General features: G+C 35.9%; 1 long non-coding RNA gene across 5 annotated transcripts in view; it reads left to right on the forward strand.

Moving 5' to 3' along the window:
• LOC102552232 (uncharacterized) overlaps positions 1–22,285 on the forward strand; it is a 212,956-nt gene that overhangs the window by 420 nt on the left and 190,251 nt on the right. The window lies entirely within an intron of this gene.

The raw sequence follows: 22,285 nt of genomic DNA on the forward strand, positions 1-22,285 counted from the left end.
GACATAAGCAGTAAATCCAATAGTGCTCGGAGGGATGTAAAACATGGAGAATGATGAAAAGACAGCAGTAACAAAAGTTGTTCTGGTGAAACATTTGGTTATTGTTATACATTTGTTTCACAGTAGTTACTAAGTATACTTACTAAAAATTTTATATTTCATATCTGTATTATAACAAATGTTAAAAAGTTAAAAGCATAGAGAGTAAAGGAAATATAATCTACTCATCAAGAAAAGTACATTTTAAATAATCTGCAACTATGAAATAAAGTTTACATGAATCTTATTTAAAACTCAATATTTCTCTTCCATTCACCTTACATCCAACATGCCTATTACATCAACCAAACCACTTGAAGGTAAGTGAACTGGTAAGTGTTTGTAGAACTTAAGATGAAGAAATGATAAAATCATAATATTTAACTATATATTTCACTAAATAAGTCACCTGCTTCAGATTTTAAGACTTGCAGAATAAATAAAAGCAAATGATGCATTTGATTTCTTTAGATTCTACATGTTTCAAATAGTGATTTCTTGCCATAGACATTTTTATGCAATTCAATGGCTTATAAACTATACAACATATTCTATTGAATTACCTGTCTAATGAAACACCTATCAAGTGAGTTCTAAAAGGACATGACTTAGTTCTAATCCACTTACAGGAATTGAAGTGTCTTTATTGCATCTAGATATTAAAATGTCATGAAAATTTTCAATTTTCAAGTACCTTAAGTTGACATTTTCCTTGTGGGTAAAGGTGTAAAACATTGTATTAAAATTGATCTGCTCACTAAATTACTTTTTGTGGTGATTATATGAATTGGCATTTCTAAACTTAAGTCTCAGTCTCTCTCTCTCTCTCTCTCTCTCTCTCTCTCTCTCTCTCTCTCTCTCCCTCCCTCCCTCCCTTTTTTCTCCCTCCCTTCCTCCCTCCCTCTCTCCAGTTGTGTGTGTGTGTGTGAGTGTGTATGTGTGTAAAATCTAAATGTCAACAGAAGCAGTCTCCATTAATCTGAAGCTAACAAAATCATAAATCTTTAAAAGAAAAGCAACTCACTGGAATATATAATATAACAAGAACATTACCATCAAATTGAATGCTTAGTTTTCCTCTTCTAAAGATACATTTTAAATTTGTGTTAATGATATTAAAGCAACAATGGACTAGAAAGGTTTTATAACTTTACTTCCCATGCTAGTCATGTTTATTTATACATATACTAATATTGCAAAGGAAATAAACAACTTTGAGGACTTGGTTTCTTTAGCATTTGTAATAACTAAAGACAATCAAAATAGAAAATAAACTGGTTATAAATAATGATTAGATAATGTTTTGTATGCTGTATCATATCTGCAGAAGGATGTATATTTGGTGATAATCCTATGACATTTAGAGCTTTCAGGAATTTACATTCTTCGGACTTAGAGTATCTATGAAAACATTATTTCCTCTTTCTTACTTCACAGGTCAAATATGACAATATAGAGAAGAAGAGTTTTACTGTACTAAAAATATGAACACAAGAATATTTTTTAATTATCAGTATTTTCAAAAGTTTGTGGAAATAAAAAATAATTGAAATAAAAATTGGACATTATTTTGTTTTTCTGAAAGGTATTTTATATGTCAGAACCGAAGATAATTGACTGGCATCTTAATACTCAGGACCTATAGGCAGAAGAATCTGAAGTTCAGGGTGATTCCTGCCTAATGAGTACAAGACCAATGTGAGCTTGTATCAAAATATTTAGAACAATAATTATAAAACTAAGTTATAGCTCTGGCAGATGCTAACAACTGCCAGAAACCTTATGATTTTAGAATACTTCTTTGGTCTTCCCATAAGACCATATTCCATTTCTAAACACGTCTCCTGTATAATTTTCTGTATTATTCAAACAGAATCTATAGCACTACATGTGTTCTATGGATTTTCTATCAAGGAACTATTAAAGCTAAACATGTCTCTTAGGTGATATCCAAAATTGTAGACATAGCCACTTTCCTATCTCTGCTGTACAACACGAAGCCACAGTCTTTTTTTTTTTTTTTTTTTTTTTGTTCTTTTTTTCGGAGCTGGGGACACGAAGCCACAGTCTTATAAGTAAATGCAGATTTGTGCTTTGTTTTTCCCCGCCCACCAAGATTTGTGCTTTTAAACAAAAAATTTTGTCAACTAGAAATATTTATTCTTATTTATCTAATCATTTCTTTAAAAATATTCTATGTATGTACTGAAAAACTACTCAATTTTACACTGTTGAAACAGAAAGAAATCTAATATGCATTAATTTTTGAATATATCTAAAATCTAAAATACATAATAAATTTCTGAATTTACCATACTACTGAAAAATAACTCTACTTCCATTTTTAATATACCTAAAATCTAAAATAAGTATTAAGTTGATGAATTTGCCAGTGAAGCAACACTCTTCAAATACATGCCTGAGCCATAGTAGCTTCAAATTTTGAAGAGTTTTATAACTTAAGAGTATATGCTATTTATTTAGAAAAATCAAACACAAAAATAACTCTAAATTTGTAAGTAATGTAATCAATTTTATGCATAATTTACCCATTTAATTAAAATCATAAACTACTTCATTCGTTTTGAATGTCCAAAAATATGATAGCAGTAAACTCATAGAAGTTGGGGGGAGTGGAGTACACAATTAGATAATAATGTATGAAAAATATTGTCAATAAAGAATAAAAAGTAAAGAAAGAAATATTCTATGATCAACCTACAATCCTGAGATGTTCAGAAAGCTGTCATGTGAAGGCATAAAGAATCTCTACTTTAGATGATTACCAGACTTACCATCTTCAAGTATAAACTAAAATCTTTTTCAATCAATAATTTCACATTGAGTACTATAATCAAACCTATACCTGTGTCACTTCCGAAATGATTTTCTTCGTTTTCTTTGTTCTTATTTAACATAATGCATCCCGCCAACTACAACCTCCCCTCTGTTCCTTTATCCCAGGCCCCTGCCACCACTCCTTTGTTTCACTTCAGAAGAGACCAGGCCTCCCAATGTTACAAAGTGAAAATAGCATGAGAAGATATAATAAAATTAGGCATAAACTCTCGTATCAAAGCTGGATTACACTCCCCAGTAGGAGAAAAAAGGTTCTAAGAGCAGGCAAAAGAGTAAGGGACACAACACTCCCGTGACAAACCAGAGTTAAATTTGTTGGGTATTTCAAATTTAAAAATTTGAGAGTATTTATTAACTCATCAATACCAACTTACATATGGCTTATAAATGTTATGAATAGAAGAACTAGTATGTATTAAGAAGATAAATGGGAAACCATGTCTACTGATAGCTAAATGATATAATCACATGATTAAATGTTAGTGGAGTTACTAAAGCAGGCACATTTGTTTCTGGGAAAGCAATTGTACATGCGAAGTTTGTTAGCTCTATAGTCCATTATATTGAAAACAATGAATTCTTGAGTTAAAATAAATTTGGGGATACAATAAAATGATGGAATGGAAGTAAAATCAGGGAACTCGGAAAAGAGTTTGAGGCAGAAGTTTGAAGAGAGACAGGAAAAGGGAAATAAATCATAATTTATGTGCATGTGACTAATCAGATTGTACTCTTAGGCATAGACATTCGGAAAGCATTAACCATGTCCCTGAAAAAAAACTAACGTTTTTTTTTTTTAATAAAAACGTTTTTAAAATGGGGCAGGACATAAATTATGTTAAACAGAAAAGGAAGGCAGGAATAATTCCATATACCTGGAAGACCAGCATTCTACAGCCTGAGGTTTTTTACTTTCTGTTTGTTTGTATTTGTTTTGTTTTTGTTTTCTATTTTTTCCTTTCTTTTTTCTTCTTTTTTTATAGATTATTTTATTTATTTACACTTCAAATGTCATCTCCCTTCCCAGTTTCCCCTCCACAAAACCCCTATCTCATCCCCCACTCCCATCGCCTCTATGAGGATGCTCCTCTACCTACCACCCACCCACTCCTGCCTCTCTGCCCTAGCATTTTCTAGCCCGGGTCATCGATCCTCTACAGGACCAAGGCGCTCTCCTCCCATTGGTGACAGATAAGGCAATCCTCTGCTACATATCCAGCTGGAGCCACGGGTACCCCCTTAGGTTGGTGATTTAGTCCCTGAGAACTCTGGGGGATCTGGGTGGTTGATGTTCTACTTCCTATGGGGTCATAAACCCCCTCGGCTCCTTCAGTCTTTGCCCTAACTTCTCCATGGATTTCCAACGTGACGTCCAATAGTTGGATGCATGATCCAAATCAGTATTGGTCAGGCTGTGGCAGAGCCTCTCACAGAGAACAACTACACTAGCCTCTTGTCAGCCAGCATTTCTTGCCATTAGCAATAGTATCTGGTTTTGGTATCTGCAGATGGGATGAATCCCTAGGTGGGGCAGTCTCTGGATGGCCTTTCCTTCAGTCACTGCTCCACTATTTTTCCCTGCATTACCCTTTGACAGGAGGAATTCTGGATTAATATTCTTAAGGTGAGTGGGTGGCCCCACCCCTCAACCAGGATCCAAGCAGGATGTGCTCTCTACAGGTTCTCTCTCCCCTTTGTTATGTATTTTGGCTAATGTTCTCCCTTTTGAGTCCTGGGAACTTCTTGTGTCCCTGGGATCTGGGACTTTCTAGAGACTACTCCAAGTTCGTCCCCTCTTACTGCTACACACCTCCTTAAAATTTCTGACTCTATGTACTTCTCCCCAATCTCCTCCTGTATGTGAACCGCCCCCTTTCCCCTCACCCTCCTCTTTCCCTCCCAAATCCTTTTCTCCCTCTACTCCCTGAGGAGATTATTTTCTTCTCTTTTATGAGTAGGACTGCAGCATTCACACTTTGTGTGGTCTTCCTTCTTCTTGACCTTCATATGGTCCGTGAGTTGTATCACAGGTATTCCAAGCTTCATTTAACTAACATCCACTTATCAATGAGAACATACCATGTATGTTCTTCTGTGACTGGGTTACCTTACTTGGAATGGTATTTTCAATTCCATCCATTTGCCTATGAATTTCATGAAGTCATTGTTTTTTGTTTTTTGGGTTTTTTTTGTTTTTGTTTTTTTTTGTTTTTGTTTTTGTTTGTTTTTTTGTTTGTTTTTTACAGCTGAGTAATACTCCATTGTGTAAATGTACCACATTTTTTATATCCATCCTTCTATTGAGGGACATGTGGGTTGCTTCCAGCTTTTGGCTATTATCAATAAGGCTGCTATGAACACAGTGATATATGTGCCCTTATTATATGTTGGGGCATCTTTGGGGTGTATGCCCAAGAGTGGTACAGCTGGGAACTCAGGGAGAACTATTCTTAAGGTGGGTGGGAACCCCATCCCTCAAACAGCCTTAAGGAATCATTTTCTAAGGAACCATCAGACAGATTTCCCAAGGCTCTTTGGTTTTAGTCCAAGATAAGTCATATAAGAAGAATCTATCATTAAAGGCTAAGTCTAGACAAATGTGCTTCTTTGTCTCTGGCTTTGTTTAAGGCTACTTGGTCATTTGAGGGGTCAGACTCTAGCACACCTCACAACACTCCTTTGGTTTTTGGTTCTGGAATTAGGTAAGAAATAGAATGTTAGAAATACTTTGGGAAGATAAGTACTTATACTATAATCTTTTGGCTGCATCCTTGGTTTTTGTTTTACACACCTATAGCTGGATCTAAAAGTCTTACACATATTACAAAACCTTTTTATCACTGAGCAGCATCCTTCTTTCCTGACATAGACATTAGTGTTATGTCTTGTGACCTGCCTCTGGCTTGACAAATAGTGATGGGATCTCTGTAATGTTTACTTTATGTCAGACATCCTCAAGACACTACAAATATAAATGACCCAATGACCTCTAAATGATAAATCTTATACCTTATACCTCAAGCTAGGCTTAGCTCTTGAATATTTGTCCAGAAAGAGCTTTATACTAATGCTTACCTTCTTTGATCTTTTTTTCCAAACATGTTAAATATCCTCATCAAAACAAAGGCCAATATGTGGGTTATAACAGTTCTTTAAGCAAAATTAAAATTATTTATTGTGGAAAATATATGTCTATCCGAGAAAAGGCTGAGCTACAACATGAAAGATATTCTTTCAAAAGAATATCTGATACAATTATGTTTCAAGAACATATACATACTACATCATAGAAGCTAACTAATAAGATAATCAAATGCTTAAGCAACCATGAGTTAATAGTTCATCAAACAGGATAAATGGCAGAGAAGTCAGCATAAAATGTACCAAATATTATGTAGCAATACCATAGTCAACATTTTTGAAAGTTGTGAGATGATATTTTTAAGTGGTTGACAGAAAATAACCATTTTGACAGTTATGTGGAGGGAAGAGTATAAAACAATTCAAACTCTTGAGCATTGAAGACAAAGCTATAAAACTGTATAATAACACTGGGATATGTTACTACTGTTTTTATAAGGTAGTGTAAATGTAAACAGGTCACCAGGAATGACTTTGCACAATAACTTGTAGCTAAATGATATTGTCCAAATGACCAACAACTTAATGTCTTCCAGGGACTAATTCATAAGTACAGTTATAGGGAAAATAGACTAAGGTCATGGTCAATAACCAAAGTATACACAATTTTGATAGTGTAGTAAGTTAATGAAATTCTAATACATTATTCATAGTCAACAAATCTGATTTCCGAGAGTGTGTACTATATAATCCTACTTTTATTATATTAATGAACAAAATTAAAAAAAAATTCAGAATAATTTATCAAAGTTTATATGAGGAGCAAAGGGTAAGTGTGTAGGACTGCAAATTTTATTTATGTTGCAGTCATGTGTTCTAAAAACAAATTACGGTGACTATATGAAAATATATTCATGATGAAATATATAAAATGGATTTAGTAACGTAGTACTAAGACTGAAAATGTTGAAAAGATGTCTTATTGGTTATAACTTTCAACTTCTGCAGAGTCCTTGGAGTTGCAAACACCATCACACTCAGACAGTCCACAATGCCTGCAACCCCACTCGCTGGAATCTGGCAACATTATCTTCCCTGAACAGGCCCCTTCATGAGTGTGATGCGTACTCACACACTCAGGCACACATGAGTACATATAAATTAGTATAACTCTTACAAAATACTAATTCTGATGCAAATCCTACTAAAATTAATAAACATAAATCCCTTCAAGCCTAACAACCTGAGTTTTCTTCCCTAAACCCCCCACAGAGAAACCAAATGGAGTGCTATGAATCTGTAATATTACACTCTTGCAACAAATTCAGAAGATAAAACAAGATACTTACCTGGAAGATCATGGGCCAGTATAGTGCTTTAAGTAAATAAAATATGTTTTCCATAGGCCCAGGCATTTTAACATTGTGTCCCCAGTTGGTTTTACCGTTTCTGGAGTTTTAATGAATATGGCCTTACATCACCAGGACAAGGTATATTTATAGATGCCCTCTCAGGATAGAAGAGATGCTCCAATGATTATCAGCGCTGGTTACTCCTTCAATGCATCTATGTCCTTAGTGCCAACTTGGTGACTCACAACTATCCGTACCTGAAGTTCCAGGAGAGCTGATGCACTGTTCTTGCCTCTGGGGAAAATGGATGAATGAGCTCTGCAAACATACACTCAGGACAAAAATAAACACCCATACTCATTTAATTAAATAAATAAACCAAAGGGTAGAAAAATAAATAAGTTATGTGATCCCTCCGCCACCTACTCTCCCTGTCACACCTGCAGCGTCTCTTAATGAGCCATAATGAATTCCTATCCCTGTTGAGTTATAACCAAAATAAAACTGTATCCTTAAGTCATTTAGTTCATTGTGTTTAATCTTTGTATCAGAAAAATACTTACTAGTGCCTTCAAGCCTGTATGTAGCACCATACAAAGAGATACGGTGCTTTAATGCACTGGAAGGTGTAAAACGACTGCCAACAGTGGCCTTTTGAACTCCACTTTCATCTGCAGGTATGCATTTGCACACACATGAAAGGATTCCCAATTTACACAAGTGAGCAACAGGAGGGTATTTAGATCATAGTAGTGTTAAACAAAAATAAATACTAAAAATAAGTCTGTTTCTTTAGATGAAGTATTTTCAAATCTGTTGTAAAATGTTACTTTCTGGATAGCTGATATTATCCTGAAGGAGTCAAATGCTTCTGAGATGACATTTTTTAATTGAGGTTAACTTGCAATCAACTTCTGTGATTTCAGCCATAAATTCAGTAATCTTTAGGCTCTCCTGATCACATGGAGATTAAGAGATTTAAAACTGAAAAGAAAAATGAAATGTAACACAGGTCTTCAAAAATGATAATTAATGATGTTAGTGAAGAATATTGTTTCCATGTTCATATTCTATGAAAATTATAGAATTTTTTCAATCGGTGAAACTGAGGTAATTTCACTTGTAGACCAATTGATGTTTAGCAAGTCTACAATCAAAACATGGGAGTGATAATATGCCCTTTATCTCATGTTCCAAATTCATTCTCTTCCTCTAATTTTAATATGAAAATGATGTGTTTAAAATGATTGCTAGTTTTCTGAGGATTTGAAAAACACATAAAAACTGTTCCTTGAACACATGTTCTGTTCTTTGTTTCTAATTATTATTCATGGCTCAAGCAATTAATATAACTCAATATTATTTTCTTTCCCATGCTTATGTTACATAAACCAACAATAAATGTCCACAGTGCACTTACATACCATGTTTTTCCATGTAACATAACAGGCATTTCATTTCCACATTTTGGAGTTTTGTAGACAAGGTTTCTTTATGGGGCTGTTCTGAAATTCACAATGCAGACCACACAGGCCTCCAACTCACACAAATCTCCCTATCTGTGTCTCAAAAGTAAAGGGATTAAAGTTAAATGCCACCATATGTGGTTTATTTTCACACTTAAATAAATACAGGAACTAATAGTGGATTTTAGAACATATTAAAATAGATTGAATACAGTGAGTAATTTTTCCACTAGTGCTCAATAATGTATAATTATTATTCATAAATGAATAATACAATCATATGTATCATTTTATAACTTTTATAAATTTTATCAGATTGTACTTGATACCTAAGAAAAATTAAAAAGAAAGTAAAGGAAACATAATCTATTCAGCCAGAAAAGTTTTAAATAGACATTACCTATAAAATATAATTTACCTGAACTTATTTAAGACTCAATATTGCTCCTGAGTTGACCCTGAGCTCTAGGATGTATGCCTGTTACAACAACAAAACCATTTGATAGAAATAATTAAATGATATGCGTTTGCAGAAGTCAGGATGAAGAAATGCCTTTTTGGAGATGTTTAAATTGAGCTCATCTAAAAATCCTCTAAGTAATTCAAATCTAAAAATAACCTAAATTATTCAAGTCTTTAATAATGTGCAAATATAATTCCATTCTTTCTAAACTCCAGGTATGTGATAATTCCTATCATTTTTCATTAAATGCTATTGGATTTTGAACATTTAAAATTCTAATCTCATTCCTACAAAGGGATGAAATGGTATTAAAATCAAATTCCAAGAAGATCACACATTTCATCTGCTTAGAGGAAGGATGCTGCTCCAAGGGCCTTTGGCAGAAGGAGTGGAGGAAGGGAGAAACACAATCCTTATGTCACCAGGATGATTTTTCTGGTCAAGATGCTCAGGCATATGTATAAGATGATGCCAGATCCAAACAAAAGTATGTAAGATACCCTCCTGTATTGAAAATTACAGATAATGTTACATCCTCTTTAAGAAAGATGAAAGTTTTACAATGATTCTCTAGTTTAAATAATGGAGAAACTAAACTTAATATTCTGTTTTATTTTAATAAAATTTGAAAGTGTATATAAAACTGAGAAAAATGTTTCCAAAAGTAAAGTCTAAGAAGCAATAAAATAATATTGGATTACCATCTCTATTTCAGGGAAGAAACAATCCCTTTATAACAGATAATACTTGATCTTGAAAATATGTATTGGCAAATCTAGATATATTTTTGAAAGCAAAGTAGACTTAAGTTCAAGAATCTTCAAACTTCAGAAACCTTACAAGTGTAGTAAAACTCTCTTGACTACTAAACTTCAAATTCCTTACATTGTTATTCTTAGTTTAAATTATTGGAATTTCTCTTTACCATGTTAGAATAAATATTTCAGCAAATAAATATTTATAATTTTACCCAAAGAGTCATATAAGCTAGAACTTTATCTCTGACAATTCCCAAATATATGATTTCTGATATTTTTCTAGAAGTTTCTTTTCTCATGCGCTATGAAATCTAATGTGAGGCCAGGGCTAACAGAGCACAGCACATAAAAATGTTCTCAGCTCAGCCTGCCTGATAGCTCTGTGCCTTGCCATTTCAAATGCATGGACCAAGGATTTTCAACTTTAAATGATGTTATGTGGCATTCATTTATCAGGGGACACCTACTATTGAATTACTGTGATGTACACATTAGTATTGCTATGCAGCCCTAGCTTCCTCAAAACAACCAAAGCATATGAGTTTGTTTAAATTATTCTGATATTTGGGAAACAATTTGTGTCTGAAGCATTATTAGGTACAAAATTATCAGAAAGTCTTCAACAACTCAAATGAGGAATACAAATTTATGATAGAAGTGACTTATGGTTCTGATTTCTTGTTATTTCTGTAAACTGAAGCCAGGAATCATTCTTGAGGGTTATAAAGAAGCAAATGTTCTGCTCAGGCATTAACTTCTTAAATTGTCATAGGAAAAGGCAGTTTAATTACAGCTGAGACCTTGAAAAGGAGTTTCATGATATGTTATCAATGGTTACAATTTTGGAAATTTCTTAAATGTTTGAAAATCACATCATCTTTTTCCAGTTTGTTCCTATCATTTTCTTGGATTCTAAAACATCTTTTTCTCTTTGAAAAAACACGATTGGACTTACCCCCTATATTTCCATTAATATCAGTATTCTTTCACAAATCCTTCTCACAAATTATTTTGCTTGAAACAAACATAGCAAACAGAATGAAGACATTTGTATCATATACTCTTTAAGAAGCAGAGAGAGTTTTAGTGGATATGAAGCAATCTTTGGTCTTAAACCAATCACTGACTCTGTGACCTCAGACAAATTACTTAACCCCTTTTAAACTCTGTTTCCTGTCTTTGGAAATTGAATAATGGTACCTATCATTCAGGTTTATTGCACTGATCTGATCCGATAAAACATTGGAATGTACCATGCTATCTCTTATAAAATGTGTTCACAAAGAGGTGGATTTTTATTTATTGTGTTTTTTTTTTAATTTTCAAAACTTATATTGTTGTTATCAAAGTATCATAGACAATGCATTTATAGCTACAGTCCTGATTTATTCTCTAAGTTTAGCATTTTGATGTTTCTTATGGCATCTAGCTGTAAAACACTTGTTATTTTCAGAAAGTAGATACACACACACAAACACACATACACACACATACACACACAAACACAAATATACACACACACAAAGACACACACACAGACTCACACACATACACCCAAACACAAACACACACACTTAGACACACACAAACACAAACATACACACACATACACACAAACACAAACACACACACTTACACACACATACACAAAAACACACACGCAAACACAAACACACACACATACATACAAACCCAAACACACACAAATACACACACACACCAACACAAACACACATATACACAAAGACACACACACATACGCACACACACAAACACAAACACACACACAAATGCTCACACCCTCAAAGACACACAGAGACAAATATATTTAATAATAATTTAAGTCACCAGAACCAAGGATTCTTATATTATATGAGAACAATATTCTTTATCTTTGACATTCCTCTTAACTTTTAGAAAAGTTACTTTCTAATAGATTTATAGAATTTACTTCTTATGTGGAATCTTGGAGATCACTTCCTTTCAACGTCAAGGTCTTCCTTTGCATGCAATCTTTGATGTTATCTTGTGATCTAGGTTTAAATGGTTATCACCGATGGCATTGTTTCCTGAAAGTCAACTAGTACTCTTTCCAAATTTCTATATTTCTTTTGAAGTCTTCTATTTATATGATCCATTTAGATCTATACACTAGATTATTGCCTCGTAGACATCCATGATTTTTAATTTTGAGTGTTCATTGTGATAAACTCTATAAACCACTTTCAAACTTTGTTTTTGTCTCAATCAGTAGCTCAGCAGTGTCTCAGCTAGAACAGCTTGAAGTCAGCAATTCTTCATTTTCAGGTTCACAGGAACACATCCAATTTAAGACACTAGTTGGATAATCCTCAGGCTAAGTACAACTAAAAGTTATCTAGCACATGTGTGGTTGAACTTTGCTATAGAGTTTTTTGGGAGTGGACAAATAGTAATCAATGTACATATGGTAAGTAAAATAAGGTAGAAAAAAGAGCCAGAAAAGATTTAACAGACACAATTAAAATGAGTGGGAATCCCTGCTACTGAAGAAAAGGTTTGTCTTGAAGTACAGAGACAGTGAGGTAATTTGGTGTAGTCCTTAGAGAATCATGGAAATTCATTAATCACAACACAGTCAGTATTTTCTGTTTTGACTTCTAATTCTTAATTATTATAAATGTCATTGTCCTCTGAGTTAGTTAGTATTTTGTCACAAAATACCATTTCCTAACCCTTCTCTTACTCCAAGTTTTTCTAATAATTCTTAAATTTATTATTTTGAATATTCCCATATTAAGATATTACATGTAGAAATTGGTATAATATTCATACTTACAGCACTGTAATTAATTCCTAAATCAAAAAAGAGGAAGACATAAAAAAATTTGCAGATATTTTCAGAATATTTCACACAATGTGGAGCCATAATCATGAAGAAAATCAGCATACATGATAGAGTCCAGAAAGCAAAGAGAAAAAGTGCATGCCCTAATAGGGTTTCTACTCTGACCTGCTTTGTTTTATCAAGGTTTACACCCTGTGGCACCATGCTCTTTACATTCAGGGTGTCTCTTCCCTAATAGTTCTCTGGAAACATACTTGTTATCATTAGAGGCCAAGGTTAGCCATCACATGGCAGTTTCAACTAATGACAAGCTATTCAGTTTTTGTACTTCTGTCTTTATTAATATTTGTATGTGATTGAGGTATATTGGTCAGTGCACTGTAAAATATATATATATATATATATTATGAACACAAACACATATACGTGCATGTACACACACACACACACACACACATACACACAAATATGGTTGCATTGAATTATACCAAAAGAGTTAATGTAATTCATCTGTTGATGGTTCCACATGAATGCAAAAGTTTAGAGTTCTCTGGTGTCTCAATTTAACCCCAATGGTTTAGAAAGTCCATGGAGAGTAATTGATATTAAGTTATTATTAAATGGCTGGAAATTGATTATTTTTCTTTCCTCAAACAACACAAACAATGATAGACAATCTGTTCATAGGTAAAAGATCAAACGTTTGTGAGATGACTTCTATCTTTAAAATTCTTCTACCTAGACTTCTATATCATTGGATAATGCTATTAAGATTCAGAGATGATTCCTACCTCATATAGGAGAAAATTGGTAAGAAAAGAGGGTAGGTCAGTAAATTTTGAAGACAGAAGAGAGGAGAGGAAAGGGGAGGGAGGGGATGTGACCAAAGACGAATAGAATGGGAAAGAAAGGGAAAAAAGTAAAGAAAAGAAGGGAAAGAAGTGGGAAACAGAGATGCAAATGGAGAAACAGAGAGTGGAGATAAAGAGGCATGGTTGTTAGGGAAGAAGAGAAGAGAGATTCAGGAAAAAAACATAATCTCTAATTAACATAGGTGAACCATTCCAAAATTAAGCCTTGTTTTTGAAGGTGTATCATATGTCTATGATAACACTAAATTACAGATATATTACTATATTATTGATCATGCTCATAACGACCCACTTCTATTTTTTTCAATGAGGAAGCGACCATCAATCCATGAGGAGTTTTAGATGTAGTCATTTCATATTCAAGCCATTAATAATTGCTTCCAATAAAATGTAAATATCCATATATATTCTTCAAAGTATGACACAAAGTTATTCCAAGTCTAGTGAATTTGTAGCACTATTTCTAAGGCTTTAATTTTGTAAAGATACTGAATTTTATTTTAAACACTCAATGCTTATGAAAACATAATATTTTTTTCCATTTACACTTTATTAGCCCCACATTATCATGTAATTTTTAGTATATTATGAAATATTTTCATGTTTTATCATTACAAATATTTTCTTTTGGTATAAATTTCTCCTTTTTGTACTTAAAATTTTTATGAGAATCAAATCTAAATAACATACAATTTTGTATATATATTTTAAAAAGATTTATCTTTTATTTCATTTGTTTTCATAAAGTGTGTGTGTGTGTGTGTGTGTGTGTGTGTGTGTGCCAATATTTGTAGGTGTTTCTGGAAGCAGAAGAATTCCATTGATTCCTGTGGTTAGATTTATAGGACTTTGGGACTAGACCTTTTCGGTACCTGGAACTAAACCCTAGCTATGGGTTCTCTAGCAGAGCAAAAAATACTCTAAGTGCTGGTGAGAGTACAAACTTGTATAGATTCTATGGAAATCAACATGGCAGCTTCTCTGAAAGTTTGGTATCAATCAACCTCAAGATTCAGGAATAACATTTTTGGGCATATAATAAAAGGATACTTTATCTTGACACTAGGACACTTGTTCAATCATATTTATTACTAATTCATTCATAATATTCAGAAATTGGAAACAGCATAAATGTCCTCCAACAGAAGATTTTATAGAATGCAGTTAATTTACACAATGAAGTATTAGTTTTCTGTTAAAAATGATATCATGCAGCAGCTCTCTGCTCCCAGACCCGGTGAGAGAGAGACCCAACAGCCTGGTCAGGTGGGCACTCCTGAGGCTGCAGAGCAGAAGAGACCACCAACACTGCTCACCCCTGCCCACATCCCTGGCCTAAGAGGAAACTGTATAAGGCCTCTGGGCTCCCGTGGGGGAGGGCCCAGGAGCAGCAGGACCCCTGCCAGAGACACCGCCGGACCCTGAAGGAAACAGACCGGATAAACAGTTCTCTGCACCCAAATCCCGTGGGAGGGAGAGCTAAACCTTCAGAGAGTCAGACAAGCCTGGGAAACCAGAAGAGACTGCTCCCTGCACACACATCTCGGACGCCAGAGGAAAAAGCCAAAGACCATCTGGAACCCTGGTGCACTGAAGCTCCCGGAAGGGGCGGCACAGGTCTTCCTGGTTGCTGCCGCTGCAGAGAGCCCCTGGGCAGCACCCCATGAGCAAACCTGAGTCTCGGGACCACAGGTAAGACCAAATTTTCTGCTGCAAGAAAGCTGCCTGGTGAACTCAAGACACAGGCCCACAGGAACAGCTGAAGACCTGTAGAGAGGAAAAACTACACGCCCGAAAGCAGAACACTCTGTCCCCATAACTGACTGAAAGAGAGGAAAACAGGTCTACAGCACTCCTGACACACAGGCTTATAGGACAGTCTAGCCACTGTCAGAAATAGCAGAACAAAGTAACACTAGAGATAATCTGATGGCGAGCGGCAAGCGCAGGAACCCAAGCAACAGAAACCAAGACTACATGCCATCATCGGAGCCCAATTCTCCCACCAAAACAAACATGGAATATCCAAACACACCAGAAAAGCAAGATCTAGTTTCAAAATCATATTTGATCATGATGCTGGAGGACTTCAAGAAAGACATGAACACACTTAGGGAAGCACAGGAAAACATTAATAAACAAGTAAAAGCCTACAGAGAGGAATCGCAAAAATCCCTGAAAGAATTCCAGGAAAACACAATCAAACAGTTGAAGGAATTAAAAATGGAAATAGAAGCAATCAAGAAAGAACACATGGAAACAACCCTGGATATAGAAAACCAAAAGAAGAGACAAGGAGCTGTAGATACAAGCTTCACCAACAGAATACAAGAGATGGAAGAGAGAATCTCAGGAGCAGAAGATTCCATAGAAATCATTGACTCAACTGTTAAAGATAATGTAAAGCGGAAAAAGCTACTGGTCCAAAACATACAGGAAATCCAGGACTCAATGAGAAGATCAAACCTAAGGATAATAGGTATAGAAGAGAGTGAAGACTCCCAGCTCAAAGGACCAGTAAATATCTTCAACAAAATCATAGAAGAAAACTTCCCTAACCTAAAAAAAGAGATACCCATAGACATACAAGAAGCCTACAGAACTCCAAATAGATTGGACCAGAAAAGAAACACCTCCCGTCACATAATTGTCAAAACACCAAACGCACAAATAAAGAAAGAATATTAAAAGCAGTAAGGGAAAAAGGTCAAGTAACATATAAAGGGAGACCTATCAGAATCACACCAGACATCTCGCCAGAAACTATGAAGGCCAGAAGACCCTGGACTGATGTTATACAGACCCTAAGAGAACACAAATGCCAGCCCAGGTTACTGTATCCAGCAAAACTCTCAATTAACATTGATGGAGAAACCAAGATATTCCATGACAAAACCAAATTTACACAATATCTTTCTACAAATCCAGCACTACAAAGGATAATAAATGGTAAAGCCCAACATAAGGAGGCAAGCTATACCCTAGAAGAAGCAAGAAACTAATCGTCTTGGCAACAAAACAAAGAGAATGAAAGCACACAAACATAACCTCACATCCAAATATGAATATAACAGGAAGCAATAATCACTATTCCTTAATATCTCTCAATATCAATGTCCTCAACTCCCCAATAAAAAGACATAGATTAACAAACTGGATACGCAACGAGGACCCTGCATTCTGCTGCCTACAGGAAACACACCTCAGAGACAAAGACAGACACTACCTCAGAGTGAAAGGCTGGAAAACAACTTTCCAAGCAAATGGTCAGAAGAAGCAAGCTGGAGTAGCCATTCTAATATCAAATAAAATCAATTTTCAACTAAAAGTCATCAAAAAAATTAAGGAAGGACACTTCATATTCATCAAAGGAAAAATCAACCAAGATGAACTCTCAATCCTAAATATCTATGCCCCAAATACAAGGGCACCTACATACGTAAAAGAAACCTTACTAAAGCTCAAAACACACATTGCACCTCACACAATAATAGTGGGAGATTTCAACACCCCACTCTCATCAATGGACAGATCACGGAAACAGAAATTAAACAGTGATGTAGACAGACTAAGAGAAGTCATGAGCCAAATGGACTTAACGGATATTTATAGAACATTCTATCCTAAAGCAAAAGGTTATACCTTCTTCTCAGCTCCTCATGGTACTTTCTCCAAAATTGACCATATAATTGGTCAAAAAACGGGCCTCAACAGGTACAGAAAGATAGAAATAATCCCATGCGTGCTATCGGACCACCACGGCCTAAAACTGGTCTTCAATAAAAATAAGGGAAGAATGCCCACATATACGTGGAAATTGAACAATGCTCTACTCAATGATAACCTGGTCAAGGAAGAAATAAAGAAAGAAATTAAAAACTTTTTAGAATTTAATGAAAATGAAGATACAACATACTCAAACTTATGGGACACAATGAAAGCTGTGCTAAGAGGAAAACTCATAGCGCTGAGTGCCTGCAGAAAGAAACAGGAAAGAGCATATGTCAGCAGCTTGACAGCACACCTAAAAGCTCTAGAACAAAAAGAAGCAAATACACCCAGGAGGAGTAGAAGGCAGGAAATAATCAAACTCAGAGCTGAAATCAACCAAATAGAAACAAAAAGGACCATAGAAAGAATCAACAGAACCAAAAGTTGGTTCTTTGAGAAAATCAACAAGATAGATAAACCCTTATCCAGACTAACGAGAGGACACAGAGAGTGTGTCCAAATTAACAAAATCAGAAATGAAAAGGGAGACATAACTACAGATTCGGAGGAAATTCAAAAAATTATCAGATCTTACTATAAAAATCTATATTCAACAAAACTTGAAAATCTTCAGGAAATGGACAATTTCCTAGACAGATACCAGGTATCGAAGTTAAATCAGGAACAGATAAACCAGTTAAACAACCCCATAACTCCTAAGGAAATAGAAGCAGTCATTAAAGGTCTCCCAACCAAAAAGAGCCCAGGTCCATACGGGTTTAGTGCAGAATTCTATCAAACCTTCATAGAAGACCTCATACCAATATTATCCAAACTATTCCACAAAATTGATCAGATGGATCCCTACCGAATTCCTTCTACGAAGCCACAATTACTTTTATACCTAAACCACACAAAGACACAACAAAGAAAGAGAACTTCAGACCAATTTCCCTTATGAATATCGACGCAAAAATACTCAATAAAATTCTGGCAAACCGAATTCAAGAGCACATCAAAACAATCATCCACCATGATCAAGTAGGCTTCATCCCAGGCATGCAGGGATGGTTTAATATACGGAAAACCATCAACGTGATCCATTATATAAACAAACTGAAAGAACAGAACCACATGATCATTTCATTAGATGCTGAGAAAGCTTTTGACAAAATTCAACACCCCTTCATGATAAAAGTCCTGGAAAGAATAGGAATTCAAGGCCCATACCTAAACATAGTAAAAGCCATATACAGCAAACCAGTTGCTAACATTAAACTAAATGGAGAGAAACTTGAAGCAATCCCACTAAAATCAGGGACTAGACAAGGCTGCCCACTCTCTCCCTACTTATTCAATATAGTTCTTGAAGTTCTAGCCAGAGCAATCAGACAACAAAAGGAGATCAAAGGGATACAGATCGGAAAAGAAGAGGTCAAAATATCACTATTTGCAGATGACATGATAGTATATTTAAGTGATCCCAAAAGTTCCACCAGAGAACTACTAAAGCTGATAAACAACTTCAGCAAAGTGGCTGGGTATAAAATTAACTCAAATAAATCAGTTGCCTTCCTCTATACAAAAGAGAAACAAGCCGAGAAAGAAATGAGGGAAACGACACCCTTCATAATAGACCCAAATAATATAAAGTACCTCGGTGTGACTTTAACCAAGCAAGTAAAAGATCTGTACAATAAGAACTTCAAGACACTGAGGAAAGAAATTGAAGAAGACCTGAGAAGATGGAAAGATCTCCCATGCTCATGGATTGGCAGGATTAATATAGTAAAAATGGCCATTTTACCAAAAGCAATCTACAGATTCAATGCAATCCCCATCAAAATACCAATCCAATTCTTAAAGAGTTAGACAGAACAATTCGCAAATTCATCTGGAATAACAAAAAACCCAGGATAGCTAAAGCTATCCTCAACAATAAAAGGACTTCAGGGGGAATCACTATCCCTGAACTCAAGCAGTATTACAGAGCAATAGTGATAAAAACTGCATGGTATTGGTACAGAGACAGACAGATAGACCAATGGAATAGAATTGAAGACCCAGAAATGAACCCACACACCTATGGTCACTTGATTTTTGACAAAGGAGCCAAAACCATCCAATGGAAAAAAGATAGCATTTTCAGCAAATGGTGCTGGTTCAACTGGAGGGAAACATATAGAAGAATGCAGATCGATCCATCCTTATCACCCTGTACAAAACTTAAGTCGAAGTGGATCAAGGACCTCCACATCAAACCAGACACACTCAAACTAATAGAAGAAAAACTAGGGAAGCATCTGGAACACATGGGCACTGGAAAAAATTTCCTGAACAAAACACCAATGGCTTATGCTCTAAGATCAAGAATCGACAAATGGGATCTCATAAAACTGCAAAGCTTCTGTAAGGCAAAGGACACTGTGCTTAGGACAAAACGCCAACCAACAGATTGGGAAAAGTTCTTTACCAATCCTACAACAGATAGAGGCCTTATATCCAAAATATACAAAGAACTCAAGAAGTTAGACCGCAGGGAGACAAATAACCCTATTAAAAATGGGGTTCAGAGCTAAACAAAGAATTCACAGCTGAGGAATGCCGAATGGCTGAGAAACACCTAAAGAAATGTTCAACATCTTTAGTCATAAGGGAAATGCAAATCAAAACAACCCTGAGATTTCACCTCACACCAGTGAGAATGGCTAAGATCAAAAACTCAGGTGACAGCAGATGCTGGCGAGGATGTGGAGAAAGAGGAACACTCCTCCATTGTTGGTGGGATTGCAGACTGGTAAAACCATTCTGGAAATCAGTCTGGAGGTTCCTCAGAAAATTGGACATTGAACTGCCTGAGGATCCAGCTATACCTCTCTTGGGCATATACCCAAAAGATGCCTCAACATATAAAAGAGATACGTGCTCCACTATGTTCATCGCAGCCTTATTTATAATAGCCAGAAAATGGAAAGAACCCAGATGCCCTTCAACAGAGGAATGGATACAGAAAATGTGGTACATCTACACAATGGTATATTACTCAGCTATCAAAAACAACGAGTTTATGAAATTCGTAGGCAAATGGTTGGAACTGGAAAATATCATCCTGAGTGAGCTAACCCAATCACAGAAAGACATACATGGTATGCACTCATTGATAAGTGGCTATTAGCCCAAATGCTTGGATTACCCTAGATCCCTAGAACAAACGAAACTCAAGACGGATGATCAAAATGTGAATGCTTCACTCCTTCTTTAAATGAGGATAAAGAATACCCTTGGCAGGGAAGGGAGAGGCAAAGATTAAAACAGAGACTGAAGGAACACCCATTCAGAGCCTGCCCCACATGTGGCCCATACATATACAGCCACCCAATTAGACAAGATGGATGAAGCAAAGAAGTGCAGAGCGACAGGAGCCGGATGTAGATCGCTCCTGAGAGACACAGCCAGAATACAGCAAATACAGAGGCAAATGCCAGCAGCAAACCACTGAACTGAGAATAGGATCCCCGTTGAAGGAATCAGAGAAAGAACTGGAAGAGCTTGAAGGGGCTCGAGACCCCAAAAGTACAACAATGCCAAGCAACCAGAGCTTCCAGGGACTAAGCCACTACCTAAAGACTATACATGGACTGACCCTGGACTCTGACCCCATAGGTAGCAATGAATATCCTAGTAAGAGCACCAGTGGAAGGGGAAGCCCTGGGTCCTGCTAAGACTGAACCCCCAGTGAACTAGTCTATGGGGGGAGGGCGGCAATGGGGGGAGGGTTGGGAGGGGAACACCCATAAGGAAGGGGAGGGGGGAGGGGGATGTTTGCCCGGAAACCGGGAAAGGGAATAACGCTCGAAATGTATATAAGAAATACTCAAGTTAATAAGAAAATAAATAAATAAATAAATACATGCAAAAGAAAAAAAATAAAAAGGTCTTAATTGTAAAAAAAAAAATGATATCATGAAGGCCCAGGGAATGGGGGAAGCCTAGGGATGGGATAGAGCTTGGGGCTGGGTAGAGTGGACCGGTGGGGTACTGTGGGACTATTATATTGGAGACGAGAAGGTGAATGAAATAAAAATATATAATAAAATGAAAAGAAAGAAACTGCTCCTTTGTTACTATGTCATTAGGGCCCCAGGAGACCCTTTTGGGCCCAGAATGTGAGCAGGGTTGATGGTTTCCCCTGTGCTCTCTGCACTGTCTGCACTTTTGAGAGTCCTGATCTTTCCCCCGTGGGATCTGGGTACAGAAAGCTGTTGCACAGGTCAGCTCCAGGCACAGGCAGAAACCAGAAGCCACTGTGTCTTCTTAAAACAGTATATACCAAATAAAATAGAGGACATTTTTCCTATTCATAGTATGTTAGTTATATTTTTCCTTCTCATGTAACACAATCAAAATTTCTTAGATGATTTATATCTATTGAGGTCATTATAAGATACTCATATTCACATAGTACACATTGTTAATTTAATTGATTTAATTTCAGGCTTGAATAAGAATAGCCCCATAGACTCATGTGTTTGAATACTTGGCCCATAGGGAGTGACACTATTAAAGGGTGTGGCCTAATGTGGGAGTCTTATTGGCTGCCTGAAGATCAATATGTACAACTCTCAGCTCCCTCCCCAGCACATTTCTGCTTACATGCTGCTATGATTTTCCTTATGATTATAATGAACCAGACCTCTGAAACTGTAAACTAGCATCAATTAAATGTCTTCCTTTGTAGGGGGTTTCCATGATTACACTGTCTCATGGCAGCAGCAATACCCTAACTGGACAGAAGTTGATACCAGTGACTGCAATATTGCTGTGATAGACCTGGCCATGCTTTTGTTTGGAGGAATG

This window comes from Rattus norvegicus, chromosome 2, assembly GCF_036323735.1.
Source record: "Rattus norvegicus strain BN/NHsdMcwi chromosome 2, GRCr8, whole genome shotgun sequence".
Classification (NCBI taxonomy): Eukaryota; Metazoa; Chordata; class Mammalia; order Rodentia; family Muridae; genus Rattus; species Rattus norvegicus.